This window comes from Dendrobates tinctorius, unplaced genomic scaffold, assembly GCF_039654945.1.
Source record: "Dendrobates tinctorius isolate UK_male_01 unplaced genomic scaffold, ASM3965494v1 ptg000091l, whole genome shotgun sequence".
NCBI lineage: Eukaryota > Metazoa > Chordata > Amphibia > Anura > Dendrobatidae > Dendrobates > Dendrobates tinctorius.
Genome location: NW_027361759.1, coordinates 3983022 through 3998366, shown reverse-complemented (window position 1 = coordinate 3998366; position 15345 = coordinate 3983022).

The following is a 15345-nucleotide window of genomic DNA, read 5'->3' as shown; positions in this document are numbered from 1 at the left end:
GTATTTAAAAAGAATTATATCGTTCACTGACCGTTCCTGTCTTGCGTTAGCTGTGCGTTGCATCAAGTCACCTGCATTACAGATGTTCTCCTTGATGGGCCCCAACATTGCTAACCAATGAGCTACTGTGTTACCCTAAATAAGATAGCATTAGTAAATATGTGTAGGAAGAAGGACTAGACTGGGGGTACCTGTCTTGCGCTGGGGCCAGAACTGTCGGGGCTGTCTCCTCTGTTCTCCGGAGGAAAGCTTAGAGAGCTGGAACGACCTTTGCACTGGATAGCAGGGGGTCTGGCTAATCGAGGGGAGCCACAGCAGCACGCACGTAAGCAGTTAGACTTGGCAGGAACAAGCAGCACGCGGCAGGGAAAAGTGAGTGCTCCGTCTCTTGAGCACCGAAATAGTGCAGGCCTTTGCTCGTGCCTCTCTGTGACAACTCACAGAGACTGTGACCAGCATCGTGCCCTATGCCCACCGGCTCCTGCAACACAAGTGCTAGACCCTCGGAGCCCATGAGTAACGCGCATACTGCTTAAGGAGAACCGGGTGACTCACTGTGAACTGTGCTCTTACTCCCCTGTGTGCATCTGTCAAGCCACGTTAGGCTCTGATATTGTTGTGGACTGTACCCTACCTCACAAGCAAATCCTGGACCAAGGAACCCATTAAAGACGTCGAGGACAAATCTCTGCCGTCGGAATTCGACTCAACGCCTTCAGGATGACACGGGATCTACCACGTGCTGACCGTGTAGGCACCACCGTTCACACAGTGGACTTTCCAGTCAGAAAGCCAACAGACTGATAAGTTACCAAAGCTAAGAGAAAAAGTGAATGGCACTAGGGAACACAAATCACCACATAACAGACAAGGAACCAAGTAAATCTGAACACAGCGCAAAGGACAGCTGGTATTGGTGCTTGATGAAAACAGACGAAATCCAAGGAACAGTAGAAGAAAAAACGTAGCACTCACTAGCATAAATCAGATCCAGTAGTCCTTTATTCACATAAGTGACAAAGTGGACAAGTAGGACATGTGAGACGTGCGGGGAAGTCCAATTCCTTGGACTAATAAGTTAGCCCTTGAGAACTGTTGCTATCTCTATTATATTCTTTACCTCATCCCGTATACCAATTGTTATACCCCCGTTTGTCCCATCTCCTCCCTGCATTGAGTATACCCTTGTACAAGTAAATTAACTCTTGCTCTGTCTCCTGTCCGTTACTGCATCCCGCAACCTGCTCACATATGCACCACAGCATAGTAAATAAAACATTTCACCATCACACACTTTTATCACCGTGAATGAAAATCATTCAAGGTGATGTTGTATTGCTTGATTGAAACAGTCATAATGCAATGGTCCAAGAAGTAATTTGAGACTAGTACCAACATAATAAAAATAACAATACTCACTTGTTAAAGCATCACTCAACTTCTTTTTTTTTAGTGCTGGAATGGTGCTTCTCATCTAAGGTCCCAGCCCAAAGCCTTATACTTACCCACCACTATCTTCACATTTTATCAGCGCCTGTATTGTTCTGCGGCGCCATCTTGTGACCGCAACTTCTGATTATCCGGGATTTAGAAATAACACTCTCTGTTAAGATTACTTGTTATGGCAGCTATAGCTTGTATTCCTTTTCTCTGGAAGAAATCTTCTTGCCCTCCCCCATATCTTTATGGGAGGCAAAAGTTAATGAAATTTTATATATGGAAGATTTGACTTCCTCCATCCAAGACTCCTATACGAAATTCCACCATACCTGATTTCAAAGGTTGGTTTTTTAACAGTCTTCAAAGGTTCTTTGAACTACTGTGACTTTTGATATCATGACTGTTTGTTCCTTGTTCACTTGTCTTGAGTCAAACTTGTAGGGTCAAAAATGAGCTGCCCTTATGTCAAATGCTTACTGCTGGTAGGTCTCCTTTCCTCTTCCTTTCCCCCTCCCTCCTCAGTATATTGACTACTGGTTTCATTCTATTATTCTTCACCTCCCTTTCTTAATGTTTTCCTCTCTTATTTATTATATTTGAAAATTTTATAAGGAGTTTGGATTGACAGATGCCATACTTTTTGCTAGTTGATAATTGCTCTATAGTTGCTACTAACAGTAAAATTGAAATCATTTATGGGTTTACATGCTTGTTCAGTGCTTTGGTTGTGCTATATTGTAAATCTGTTTGTCTGAATAATTTCATTAAAGAATTATAAAATAAACAATAATGATCACAAGCTCTCAATACAAGTCTATGGGAGCTAGAACAAGGCTTTCATAGACTTTTATTGAAAAGTGACCTCCAGCTCAAACACTGGAGAGATACGGTAGGTCACAAACTACTGGAGACTGACGAGAGCAGTGTCAATAGAAGTTGAAGATGGCAGCAGATAAGTATGAGAGTAGGGTCATGGATCTTACATTAGTAGCATGACCCTAGTAGTAAAATAAACAAAAAAATGTTTGAGTGGTGCTTTAAATGTTCCACCACACCAGTGACATACTCCTATAGTTCACTGCAATTTCAACCAAGAGAAGAGACATTTTACATGTGCAATATTCTTTGCTTAATAATAATTAACAAAAATATCTACTGTATGAATTTATGTTAACCCCTTCATGACCTTGGGATTTTTAGTTTTCCTGTTTTTGTTTTTTGCTCCCCTTCTTCCCAGAGTCATAACTTTTTTATTTTTCAGTTAACTAGTTGGCCCGTGCAAAATATTGGCACATTGATCATCAGGGGCGAAAGGCAATTTCAGAAAAAGAAAGCTGGTCAAATGTAAATGTATTTCATAAGATGATGAACACAGACAGGTATTTATATATGCAGATTGGTAATACAATAAATTGGTTTGATAAGTAGAAGCCAAAAAATGTCTTCCGGTTGAGGTGCCACCTGCAGGTCATTGTGCCTTTCTGCAGGTTTATGAAAATGAAAGTTTAAACTGTATTTAGTGAAAAAATCTTGAATGTGTGTTTTGTTTTGGCTCTTTTCTTGCTGAAGGGGGCAAGTTTACCTTTCAAATGGTGCATCATTTGTGTACGTGGGGCGTAGTAGTCACTGAAAAAGCAGTGCATGTTTACAAATGTGTTTGCATATGTGACTCACCTGCAGTGAAGTGTGCAATCCTCCAATGTGCCTAAAATAGGCTGGGCAAGCACTTGGGCAAGCTGGAAAGACCCCAAGACAAATGTTTGGATTTGTTTGTGATGTCTGTAAGCAGCTTTGTGGTAGTGTGCTTTGTGGTAGTGTGCTGCCTCCTGCAGGTCATTTGACCTTTCAGTTGGAGTTTCATTTGTTTGTGTCGGTGGATCATGAACGGAGCAAGTGTGCAATTCAATAGGCAGTGCATGTTTACAAAGGTGCTTGCATATGTGACTCACCTGCAGTGAAGTGTGTAACCCTCCAATTTGCCTGAAATAGGCTGGGCTAGCAGTTTGGCAAGCTGGAAAGCCCCCAAGGCAAATGTTTGGATTTGTTTGTGATGTCTGTAACCATCTTTGTGGCAGTGTGCTTTGGGGTAGCGTGGTACCACCTGCAGGTCATTTTTCCTTACTCCAGGTATATGAAAATTAATGTTTAAACTGTATTTTTTGATCAAATCGTGGATGTGTGGTTTGTCTAGCTATTTTCTTGCTGAGGGGGGCAAGTTTACCTTTCAAATGGTGTATCATTTGTGTGTGGGTGGAGTATGAATGGAGGTACAAAGTAATCACTGAAAAATAGTGTTTAGAAATAGTAGAAGAGATATGGCTGTGTGGGGGCTTGTTTTTTGCAGGACGAATTGTACTTTTCAAAAACACCATTGATTTTACCATATAGTGTACAGGAAAATAGGGAAAAAATTCCAAGTGCAGTGACATTGCAAAAAAAAAGTGCAATTTGAAGGGGTTTTTTTACCATGTTCACTAAATGCTAAAACTGACCTGCCATTTTGGTTCTCCAGGACATTACGAGTCCATAAATACCAAACATGTAAAGGTTTGTAAAAAAAAAAAGGCGTCATTTTCTGTGACCCGTAGCATCTCCATTTTTCAGGATATAAAGCTGAATGAGGGCTCCTATTTTACGTGCTGAGCTAATGTTTTTATTGATACCATTTTGGCGTAAAGATAATTTTTTGATCTCCTGTTATTGCATTTTATTGCAATGTTGCATCGACCAAAAAACCTAATTCTGGTGTTTTGATTTTTTTTCTAATTTTGTCGTTTTTCTAATTTAGTTTATATTTTGACAGATCAGCCATTTCTGAATTCAGTGATACCAAACGTGTATTTTATTCTTTGATTGTTTTATTTTGAATGGGGCAAAAGGGGAATGATTTGAATTTTAATATTTTTTTAAACTTTTTATTTTACACTTTTCACTGAGTTCAACAGTCTCTTTAGAAGACTTGAAGCTGCGATAATCCAATCGCTTGTGTTACAAATATTAAGGGCTCCAGATCTCCTATGGACACTTTGGGCAAGTGTCCATAGGAGAGCTGCAAAAACAGGCAGAGGGATCTTCTGCAGACCCCTGGCTGACATGCCAACTCATCAGCACCTCGCGATCATGTGACAGGGGTTCAGAGGCGCAGATAGGCGGGGCTTGTGACTCACTTTCAGAAAACACAAGTTAAATGCTAATGACAGAGACAACATGTTATCAGCTGCGGGTGGATCACGATTCCATGCTCTGCTGTTAGGGGCACATGACAAATATTTTATTTTAAAGAAAGGTATAAAAATACCCTGGCGACACATAATGAGTTATCCAGCATAGTGCAATATGAATACTATTTCCTACCCTAGACATACAGGTCCTGGTGGTCAAAAAGCCTGTGGAAGGTCCTACTCTTGATCCCCCGAGGAAGCAACACACAGTGTACGTGAAATGCGCATTGGAGTTCCTTCTTTCTCCCTGGTTAGGACTTTCCTACTACCATGGGTAATGGTGCAATATTTGAACTAATTATGTAGCTATGAACAATTACTCGGGTTACAACAGTTTAACAATTGGATGATTATGCCAAGTATTGTTGGATAGCATTTCAGACACCCCAGAATAGTGTAGCCTTATGTCCCGCTCAGCACCCCAATCTGTCTAGAGTAGGATATATTATTCATATCTTCACTATGCTGGATAACTGATTATGTGTTGCCAGTACAATACTGTATTTTTCAGACTATAAGACACACTTTTTTCCTCTACAAATGTGGAGGAAAATGGGAGTTGCGTCTTATAATCCAGATGTACCTGCTCTGGCTGTAGATGGGGAGGTGGGGAGCGGCAGCAGCACAGCAGTGGGTTTCAGGAGTCTGGAGCTGGCGGTTGCGGTTAACTCCTGCTCCCGCTGCTAAAGAGAAATGAATATTCGGTGCTCTCCATGACCATGGGAGTGGAGACCAGTGTATATTCATTTCTCTTTAATAGTAGACACGCTGTTACTCACAGCCGCTGGCTTCCTGCAGCTGCCAGGCTTTCACCTGTGCCCACTACTTAAGGGAATGAATATTCACTGCTTTCCACTCCCTAATGTATGGAAAGCAGTGAATATTCATTGATCTTTAATAGCGGTCACAGGAGCAGCAGCCGCCGGCTCCTGCAGCTGCCGCACAATCAAGTATGTGTAGGAGGAAGGGCCCCTGCCGAGTTTCCAGGCCAGAACCAAGGAGACCGTCATCTAGGTTCCCAGGGGGTTTGTTTCCGGGGAGCAGAGGTAAGAGATGGACTGCTGAGACTGACAGGACGGTTGGGGGAGGAGCCTATATAAAAGGGGCGGAGGACGCCAGTCAGAGTGAGTCAGCAGAATGGGAAAGAAGGAGCAGGAGACCGTGGGAGGGCCAGGGAGCCAGAACCACGAGCAGTAACCAGAGAAGAGGACAGCGCCAGGAGGGATTCTCACTGTGGACTGCAGGGAGACGTCACCAAGTCGACCAACAGAAGACCACTGCTTCACTCCAGCCCATGGCCATCGCCGCCTCACTCCAGCTCGCGGCTGTGGCCTGCCCGGAGCCACCTGCGGCCGTTGCTGCCTCACTCCATCCCGCGACTGCGGCCTGCTTACGGCCGTTGCCGCCTCACTCCAGCTCGCGGCTGCGGCCTGCCCGCTGCTGCCCGCAGCCGTTACCGCTCCACTCCTGACCGCGGCTGCGACTTGTCCATTGCCGCCCGCAACCGCTACCGCCCCGCTCCAGTCCGTGGCAAGAGCCGAGCCGTTGACCGCCACAGGCCCCCTAGTGCAGCCGCTGGCTGCGATGGTGGCCTACCAACCGCCACTCAGCACCACCGCTGCCTGCCCGGTTTCGGGGGCTGCGGCCTCGACTCTCCCACTCCCGAGCAGTACCCCGCTGCCTCTGCTGGGGGACACTCCACCAAAGAACTCTTCTAGGGCCTGTTGTGCCCCTGCTTCGCCTAGGCGCCGGAACGCCCGAAGACTACGCCAGATCCTCAGCAGCTGGGCCCAGCGGCTGCGACGCCGAAGCACCATTGTCCAGGACGCCGAGGGACGTCAGGACGAATAAGTGACATAATATAACTAAGGACCCGTAGTCAGCCATACCGCGGCCCTATAGTGACTGGCCATTGCCGGAGTAGTCGTGTTCTCATTACCAGTGTTCGCTTGTATTGGGTCCCTGCGAGGACGATTTCTGTTATTTTGCTTGGTTGCTTAGGAAAGATAGGAAAGACCTACCGTCATCAATCTATAAAAGTTACTGCCTAAAGTTCAATCCGTCTCGCCTCTAGTCACTGCATCCCGCATACCTGCCATTACCACATGTGCCCGCTATTAAAGAGAATGAATATTCACTGCTGTCAGTGAATATTCATCTCCTTTAGCCTTTAGTAGCGGGCACATGTGAACACCTGGCAGCTGGAGGAAGCCGGCGGCTATGGCTAGCATAGTCCTGGCGTGGGGAGCAGTGAGTATTCCAGCAGCTGTCCTCTACTTGTATGCAGTGCATTATGTCACTGCCATGCGCTGCTTACAAGCATAAAACAATTGCTGGCATCGGAACAGGAAGCTGTGAGGGAGCGCAGGAAGGTAAGTAGAATGGTTTATGGTTTGATTTTTTTCTGATGGGGGTCATGCATACCAGGATAGGCATGTGGAGGCTATGCATACCAGGATGAGGATGAGGAGGCCATGCAAACCAGGATAGGGATATAGAATGGTTTATGGTTTGTTTGTTGGTTTCTAATGGGGTCATGCATACCAAGATGGGGATGAGAGGTACATGTATACCTGGATTGGGGAGCTATGTATACCGTTATAGGGAATATTAGTACAGGATTGACCACATTTTTTGCTTCAATTGTTTTTTCTAGTTTCCTCCTCTAAAACCTAGGTTCAACATCTTATGGTCCAAAAAATACGGTATATTGATATTTTGTCATAAAGCTCCTTGCATTTCATTGCGTTAAATTGTCTTCTGGAGTGGCAACTTATATCCACATCCGTACATTGGTATATTGAATCATTGTGGATTTTCTTAAATGTGTCTGTTTAATCAATTGCTATTCAAAGTAAGAATGTAAAAAATGTTAAAAAATGAAAGTGTTGATTACTAATAATGAGTCAGCACTAAGATGTTCAGATGCTCGTTACTCGAACCAAGCAATTCTTAATGCTCGGATGCTCATTTTGAGTAAAGAGAATAATGGGAGTTAATGGGAAATTTGAGCATTTTTACAACAGACCCTACAAGGAGGTCTGATTGCACTGAAAATGTTGAAATGGATGGAAGTAGTGCTGAATGGAAGGAGAACAGCATAGGGAAGACCCCTGGAAGCAGCTCTGACTCCAAGATCGCTGCAATGGTGTCACACTTTTACTCCACTTTAAGGACTGTCAATAAAACATTCAAAATCAAAGAGAAATTGGAATTTTCAAGAATAAAAATGTTAAGAAGCATTCTTTCCTGTGTAATGACTTGTATATAAGGAAAATTTTAAAAAGGATTTAAAAAATAATAATTTAAGTGAACCAAAATTGAAATAAAAAAAATATACTGGACATTTCTGCATATTTTCAAGCAAGCAAGACCTGCCAACAATGTGATGGAACAGGGACTCAGAAACACCCTGTATTAGACATAAAGGAGGGCCTAATACACATTCTGTTCAAATGATCATGTAGTGGCAATCCTAGACTCATAAAGGCTCTGCACACAGTACAAAACCTAACAAAAATTACAAGCAGGGTCATACACTCACCCTTCAAGGCACCAACTGTAGTAACTCATTCATATATTGCAAACAAATATTAGCTGTGGTACTCCTACATGCATAGAAGTTGTGCACACAGTGCAATGCCTGCCAAAAATTAAAGCAGGGTCATCCATACACCCTTGAAGGCGCCAAGTGGAGTGCCTCATTAACAAATTAAGAAATTGTAGTTCTGGTACTTCTACACTCATAAAGTCTCTGCACATAATGCAAAGCCAGAAAAAAATCCAAGGAGGGTCATTCATAAACTCTTGAAGGCACAAACTGGAGTGCCTCACAATAAAAATTAAGAAAATGTGGTTCTGGTACTTCTACACTCAAAAAGGCTCTTCACAGTGCAAAGTGTTGTGAGCTCATCTGTTCATTCATCTTTTGTGTCCGATAATCTCCCTCCTCCGGTTGAAGTAAGGTAGTGAGGCTGATTACCAAACACTTGATCAGGTGGATGGTGACTGGGTAACGGGAACTTCTGACTGGATATAAGGCAGCAGACGCCCTTCTGAGTTGCTGCTGATTTCTCTGCTGGATTCTTGGAGACCAGTCTGATTCCTGCTTCCCAAAGATAAGTTTTTGCTCTGCTATTGAACTTATTAGTTTTGGTTTTGTTTACCTTGTTTTTTGGAGTTCAGCCATCCCTGGCCGAGGGTGTGCTGGATTCTTTTTCCTTGATCAGTGTTCTCTTTTGCTCTGCTTCCAGATTATTCTGAGTGCTGATATAGAGTTTGAAGTCTAATGACTTCAGGGTCCTTTTTGCTTATCAGTTGTGTTGGTAATATTTTTACCAGGGTTTTCTCGGATTGCAGACAGCAGCTTTTCTATCCTGTCCTTTTTAGTTAGCTTGGGCCCCATCGTTTGCTCAACCTATCTTTCTATCTGTGTTAGTGTTTTCATCTTGCTTCACCGTCATTATATGTTGGGGGCTGCCTATTGCTTTGGGGTCTGCTCTGGGGCAGTCAGTTTTTCCATTTTCTCTCTTTAGGCTTATGTAGATCTCCGGCTGTGACGAGGTGTCTAGGATCACCGTAGGAACACTCCACGGCTACTGTTAGTTGTGTGATAGGATTAGGGGTCTGCAATCCACTAGTTTCCAACCTCTCTGTTTTTCTGGGCTGAGCTTGTGTTTTGTTTTTTCCTCCTCGGTGACTCAATCATAACAGCAAAGGCAGAAATATATTCTAAGGAGGACCATCCATATACCCTTGAATTTAACAACTGGAGGACATCATTCAAATATTGAAGATTAAAAACACTTTATGTGCTGCTGTCATCTAGTGGTATGGAAAACTTGGGGCTAATCCAGGCTTTGTTACTTTTTATCATAGTGATCCTGTCAGTATTTTCTTTTGACAAGCGAAAGCACCTTTCTGTTATGACACCCCCTAGGTGGCACAATATATTAAATTTAATATTAAAACTAGAATTGAATTAAAAAATACATTGATGACAGTAAGTATCCCAAAAAACCTAGTGAACAGATATATATATATATATATATATATATATATAAAATGATTGTTAAAATTATGTAAATATTATATAATTGATTGACCCTTTTTTTCTTTCACATTAAACATATTTTCTTTTATGTCAAGATTATGTTTCAAGGACCCTGTATACCAGCAGCAACATCCAGAATAGGATAAGCATTTCCAATGGTTCTAGCTCCATCTGGTGGTGTACGCCTCACTAACGTCATACATTTGGATGCCATATGTGCATGTGTTTTGTTATCCAATTTTTACTATTATTTCCTCAGATTTAAGAAGGCATAAGCTATAACTTCAAACCACATAATGTGATTAGATGTTGGCATGCTATGTATCAGAAACTCTCAGCAGTAAAGAATAATTGTAACAAACTGAAATCTGTTGAATCCAGTTACTGAAACATTTTACTGCTAAGTGTTTACATTTCTGCATTTCCATAGGTGTTGGTAATCCATGCATAATAAGAAAACTGATCTTTTCATTGAAGGAGTTTCCACAAATCAACTTTTTCTTTTAATTCATAGCCTAGCATCCTAAATAACTCTTTTATCATTTACTTACATTGGCCAAAGTGCCTCATTCCTGTAATTTGTGATCCAGCCTTGATTATATGTCTCCAGACACATGGTCTACAGTCCCCCTAGCACTGCCTAGTTGACAATCAGCAGTGACATCCAGAGGAGTAACTAGACTCCTATGTGCCCCAGTTCAAAATTTGGACCTGGGACCCACCTGCATGTTGGTTAGATGATTGAACATCTGTAGCCTTCCAGATCCTAAAAAGAAATATGTATTTGCTCACCCACTCCACTTCCATTAGAAAAAAAAGGACAGATAAAATATATAAATGTAATTTTCTAAGTAATGTTTATAAATAGTATAAATAGTAGTCATACAATTATCTATAAGTATAATTGCCTTAAATTGTCCGTCATCCACTTCCGTCTGGATGTCCCCGATTCCCACAATCCACCGTGTCACACCAGAAGTACGCCGACCGCCATATTGGAATACCCAAGTGATGGGTATTCCAATATGGCACCCGCTGGTGGTACCAGGCCCTTCCATAGTACCACCAGCAGGATACCGTCAGGACACCCCGACAGCAGCTGCTGGACCCGCCGCCACGGGACCCGCCGCTGCCTGCCCACCCACCTCCGTCACAGCCGGCAGGAAAGACTGCGGCTTGCGGCCTGTGCTGGAGATGGGGTGCGGGCGCCCTCTGGTGGCGCAACACCCCATCTCCAGCACAGGCCACAAGCTGCGGTCTTTCCTGCCAGCTGGCCGCCACCAGGACCCCCGCTGCTGCTGAACCCCCCCACTGTCGCCGCTGGACCCGCCGCTGCTGGCCACGCCGCCGGACCCGCCACTGCCTGCCCACCATGTACATACACACACACATTTACATACACACACATTTACATACACACACATGTACACACACACGTGCACACACATGTACACACATATGTACGTACACACATACATATGTACGTACACACACATGTACAGTTAGGTCCATATATATTTGGACAGAGACAACATTTTTCTAATTTTGGTTCTAGACATTACCACAATGAATTTTAAACAAAACAATTCAGATGCAGTTGAAGATCAGACTTTCCGCTTTTATTTGAGGGTATCCACATTAAAATTGGATGAAGGGTTTAGGAGTTTCAGCTCCTTAACATGTGCCACCCTGTTTTTAAAGGGACCAAAAGTAATTGGACAGTTTAATAATTGTAAATAAAATGTTCATTTCTAGTACTTGGTTGAAAACCCTTTGTTGACAATGACTGCCTGAAGTCTTGAACTCATGGATATCACCAGATGCTGTGTTTCCTCCTTTTCCATACTCTGTCAGGCCTTCACTGCGGTGGTTTTCAGTTGCTGTTTGTTTGTGGGCCTTTCTGTCTGAAGTTTATTCTTTAACAAGTGAAATGCATGCTCAATTGGGTTGAGATCAGGTGACTCACTTGGCCATTCAAGAATATTCCACTTCTTTGCTTTAATAAACTCCTGGGTTGCTTTGGCTTTATGTTTTGGGTCATTGTCCATCTGTAGTATGAAACGACGATCAAACAGTTTGGCTGCATTTGGCTGGATCTGAGCACACAGTATGGCTCTGAATACCTCAGAATTCATTCGGCTGCTTCTGTCCTGTGTCACATCATCAATAAACACTAGTGACCCAGTACCACTGGCAGCCATGCATGCCCAAGCCATCACACTGCCTCCACTGTGTTTACAGATGAAGTGGTATGCTTAGGATCATGAGCTGTACCATGCCTTCGCCATATTTTTCTCTTTCCATCATTCTGATAGAGGTTGATCTTGGTTTCATCTGTCCAAAGAATGTTCTTCCAGAACTGTGAAGAGAAAGAAAAAATAGGATGGCACTCACCGTTCATGTGAATCAAATCACTTTATTTCACATACACAAGGCATCGGCATAGGCAAGGGAGCAATGTGCTGGAAGACGGACAACAGCCGTTTCGTGCTCAATACGCTTCAACAGGTCCTATTGAAGGACCTGTTGAAGCGTATTGAGCGCGAAACGGCTGTTGTCCGTCTTCCAGCACATTGCTCCAGTGCCTATGCCGATGCCTTGTGTATGTGAAATAAAGTGATTTGATTCACATGAACTGTGAGTGCCATCCTATTTTTTCTTTCTCTTCACAATGAAATGTTCTGTTTTTTCAACATGGGATTGAGCACCCGTTCCAAGTGGGATTAAGGTGTTTTTTTAATAATGTGAAAAATATATGTGCAGACATCCAGGGTATTTTTCCACACAACGGTGCAAGATATCTATTTTCTCAATTTGTCTTCCAGAACTGTGCTGGCCTTTTTAGATGTTTTTTTTAGCAAAGTCCAGTCTAGCCTTTTGATTCTTGATGCTTATGAGTGGCTTGCACTGTGCAGTGAACCCTCTGTATTTACTTTCATGCAGTCTTCTCTTTATGGTAGATTTGGATATTGATACGCCTACCTCCTGGAGAGTGTTGTTCACTTGGTTGGCTGTTGTGAAGGGGTTTCGCTTCACCATGGAGATTATTCTGCGATCATCCACCACTGTTGTCTTCCGTGGGCACCCAGGTCTTTTTGCATTGATGAGTTCACCAGTGCTTTCTTTCTTTCTCAGGATGTACCAAACAGCAGATATTGCCACTCCTAATGTTGTAGCAAATTCTCGGCTGGTTTTTTCCTGTTTTTGCAGCTTAAGGATGGCTTGTTTCACCTGCATGGAGAGCTCCTTTGACCGCATGTTTCCTTCACAGCAAAACCTTCCAAATGCAAGCACCACACCTCAAATTAACTCCAAGCCTTTTATCTGCTTAATTGAGAATGACATAACGAAGGGATTGCCCACACCTGTCCATGAAATAGCCTTGGAGTCAATTGTCCAATTACTTTTGGTCCCTTTAAAAACAGGGTGGCACATGTGAAGGAGCTGAAACTCCTAAACACTTCATCCAATTTTAATGTGGATACTCTCAAATGAAAGCTGAAAGTCTGAACTTCAACTGCATCTGAATTGTTTTGTTTAAAATTCATTGTGGTAATGTCTAAAACCAAAATTAGAAAAATGTTGTCTCTGTCCAAATATATATGGACCTAACTGTACACACACATGTACGTACACACACACACACTTGTACGCACACACACGCACACACACACAAGTACACACACGCGTGCACATACATACACACGCGCGCACACACGCACACGTACACACACGCACACACACGTACTCACATACATACACACATGTACTCATACACACACGTACTCATACACACACATGTACTCACACACACGTACTCATATATACACACATACATACTCACATACACACACACGTACTCACATACACACACGTACTCACATACACACACACCTACGTACTCACACACACGTACTCACATACACACACACGTACTCACATATACACACACACTTACTCACATATACACACACACTTACTCACATATACACACACACGTACTCACATATACACACACACGTACTCACATATACACACACACGTACTGACATACACGCACACACACATGTTGTTACGAGCTGGCGGAACGCACTAAATAATAAGGAAAGGAGGTAATTAGGTGCGTTCGCAGCCCGGGGTCCACCATGCAGGGATGGTAACTGCTGCTTGACAATGGCAGACATTATATGGAGGTACAATAGAGGAACACACAGGGTTAACTTCACCTAGTGTGTACAGAGGCAGACTCTGTTACCTCACAGAGCCGCCCGACCGCCAAACACAAATGCAGCAGCCTATTTATGCTCACAGAGCTCGGCAATGTGAGCACTGGTGTATAGACACAGGACTCTACCCCTGAGACACTGGGTTAGAGTCCCTCTAGACACACTACTGCTCGGCACCGCAGCAGTGGTGCCAGGAAGAAACAAATAAAATAACTAAAGCACACTATGTGCGAACTGCACGGCTCTGGCGGATGCCACTAACCACCCGGAGCAATGGAGGAAAGCGCTAGACTTGCGCATGGCATCGCACTGGCAGATGCAGCCGCTTAATGCGGTACTGAAGGTGCCTAGCTCTGGACGGCACCATATGGCGCTGAGTGAAGTGCTGAGATGTGGAAGCACTGTGGCGCAGACCAAGCCACTAGTAGGCGGTGACTCTAACTCTATAGCCCTATACCATACGTATCCAAGGGAGGGGAGTCATAATGAGTCAGTCACCAGATACATGCATCCATCATCACTCACACAATATACAATAAGAGTCTATACTAGCGCATGGCCGTGCAGCCATGCGACTTTTATAGCGGCGTTCTTCCGGGACCTTCCTAGTGGTCCAATGGAAGCAGCAATAGGCTATTGCAGGTTACTATACCTGACTCCGGATTAGCAGCAGTAACCAATCCAACTGCAGTAGACTGAGCAAGATGCTGGGAGCGACATCTCTGCCGTGCAGGCTCCTCTGCGACCGGAGAGGAATGGGAGACTGCAGAGGGCAAGGCTTTGGATTCCTCCTGTGCAAAGGCTGGAATCTGATGCCTAACATTACCCCCCTCCCCCTGTGCCTCACTATGCTCAAAGGTCGCAATGAGCAAGGGAGCATGAAAATTCTCCCCAGGTTCTATCCTCTGGGCCATGACCCTTCCAGTCCACCAGATAATATTTTTTACCCTGTACCACCTTACACCCACGATGGCGTTCACCTCGTACTCGTCTGAGGACAAGCTTAATGTCCCGTTAGGTGACTCCGAAAACCGGGACATGTGAACGGGCTTCAGTATGGACACGTGGAAAGTGTCGGTGATACCCAGGTGTGGAGGAAGAGCCAGATGGTAGACCACAGGGTTAACCTGTTCAAGGACCTTGAAATGACCAATATAGAACTTAGTGGACTTGACCCGCAGCCTGATATTATGGGCGGAGAGCCACACTAAGTCGCCTGGGGCGAAGGTCGGAGCAGGGCGCCGATGTGCATCCGCGGAGACCCTCATTCTCTCCTTAGAGGCCTGGGTGTGGTCTCAAATGTCACGTGCCTCCACCGCCCAGTCTGCCACCCTAGAGTCGGTGGAGGACTCAGGCATGGGCACAGGGATGCGCGGATGCTGGCCGTAATTAAGGAGGAATGGGG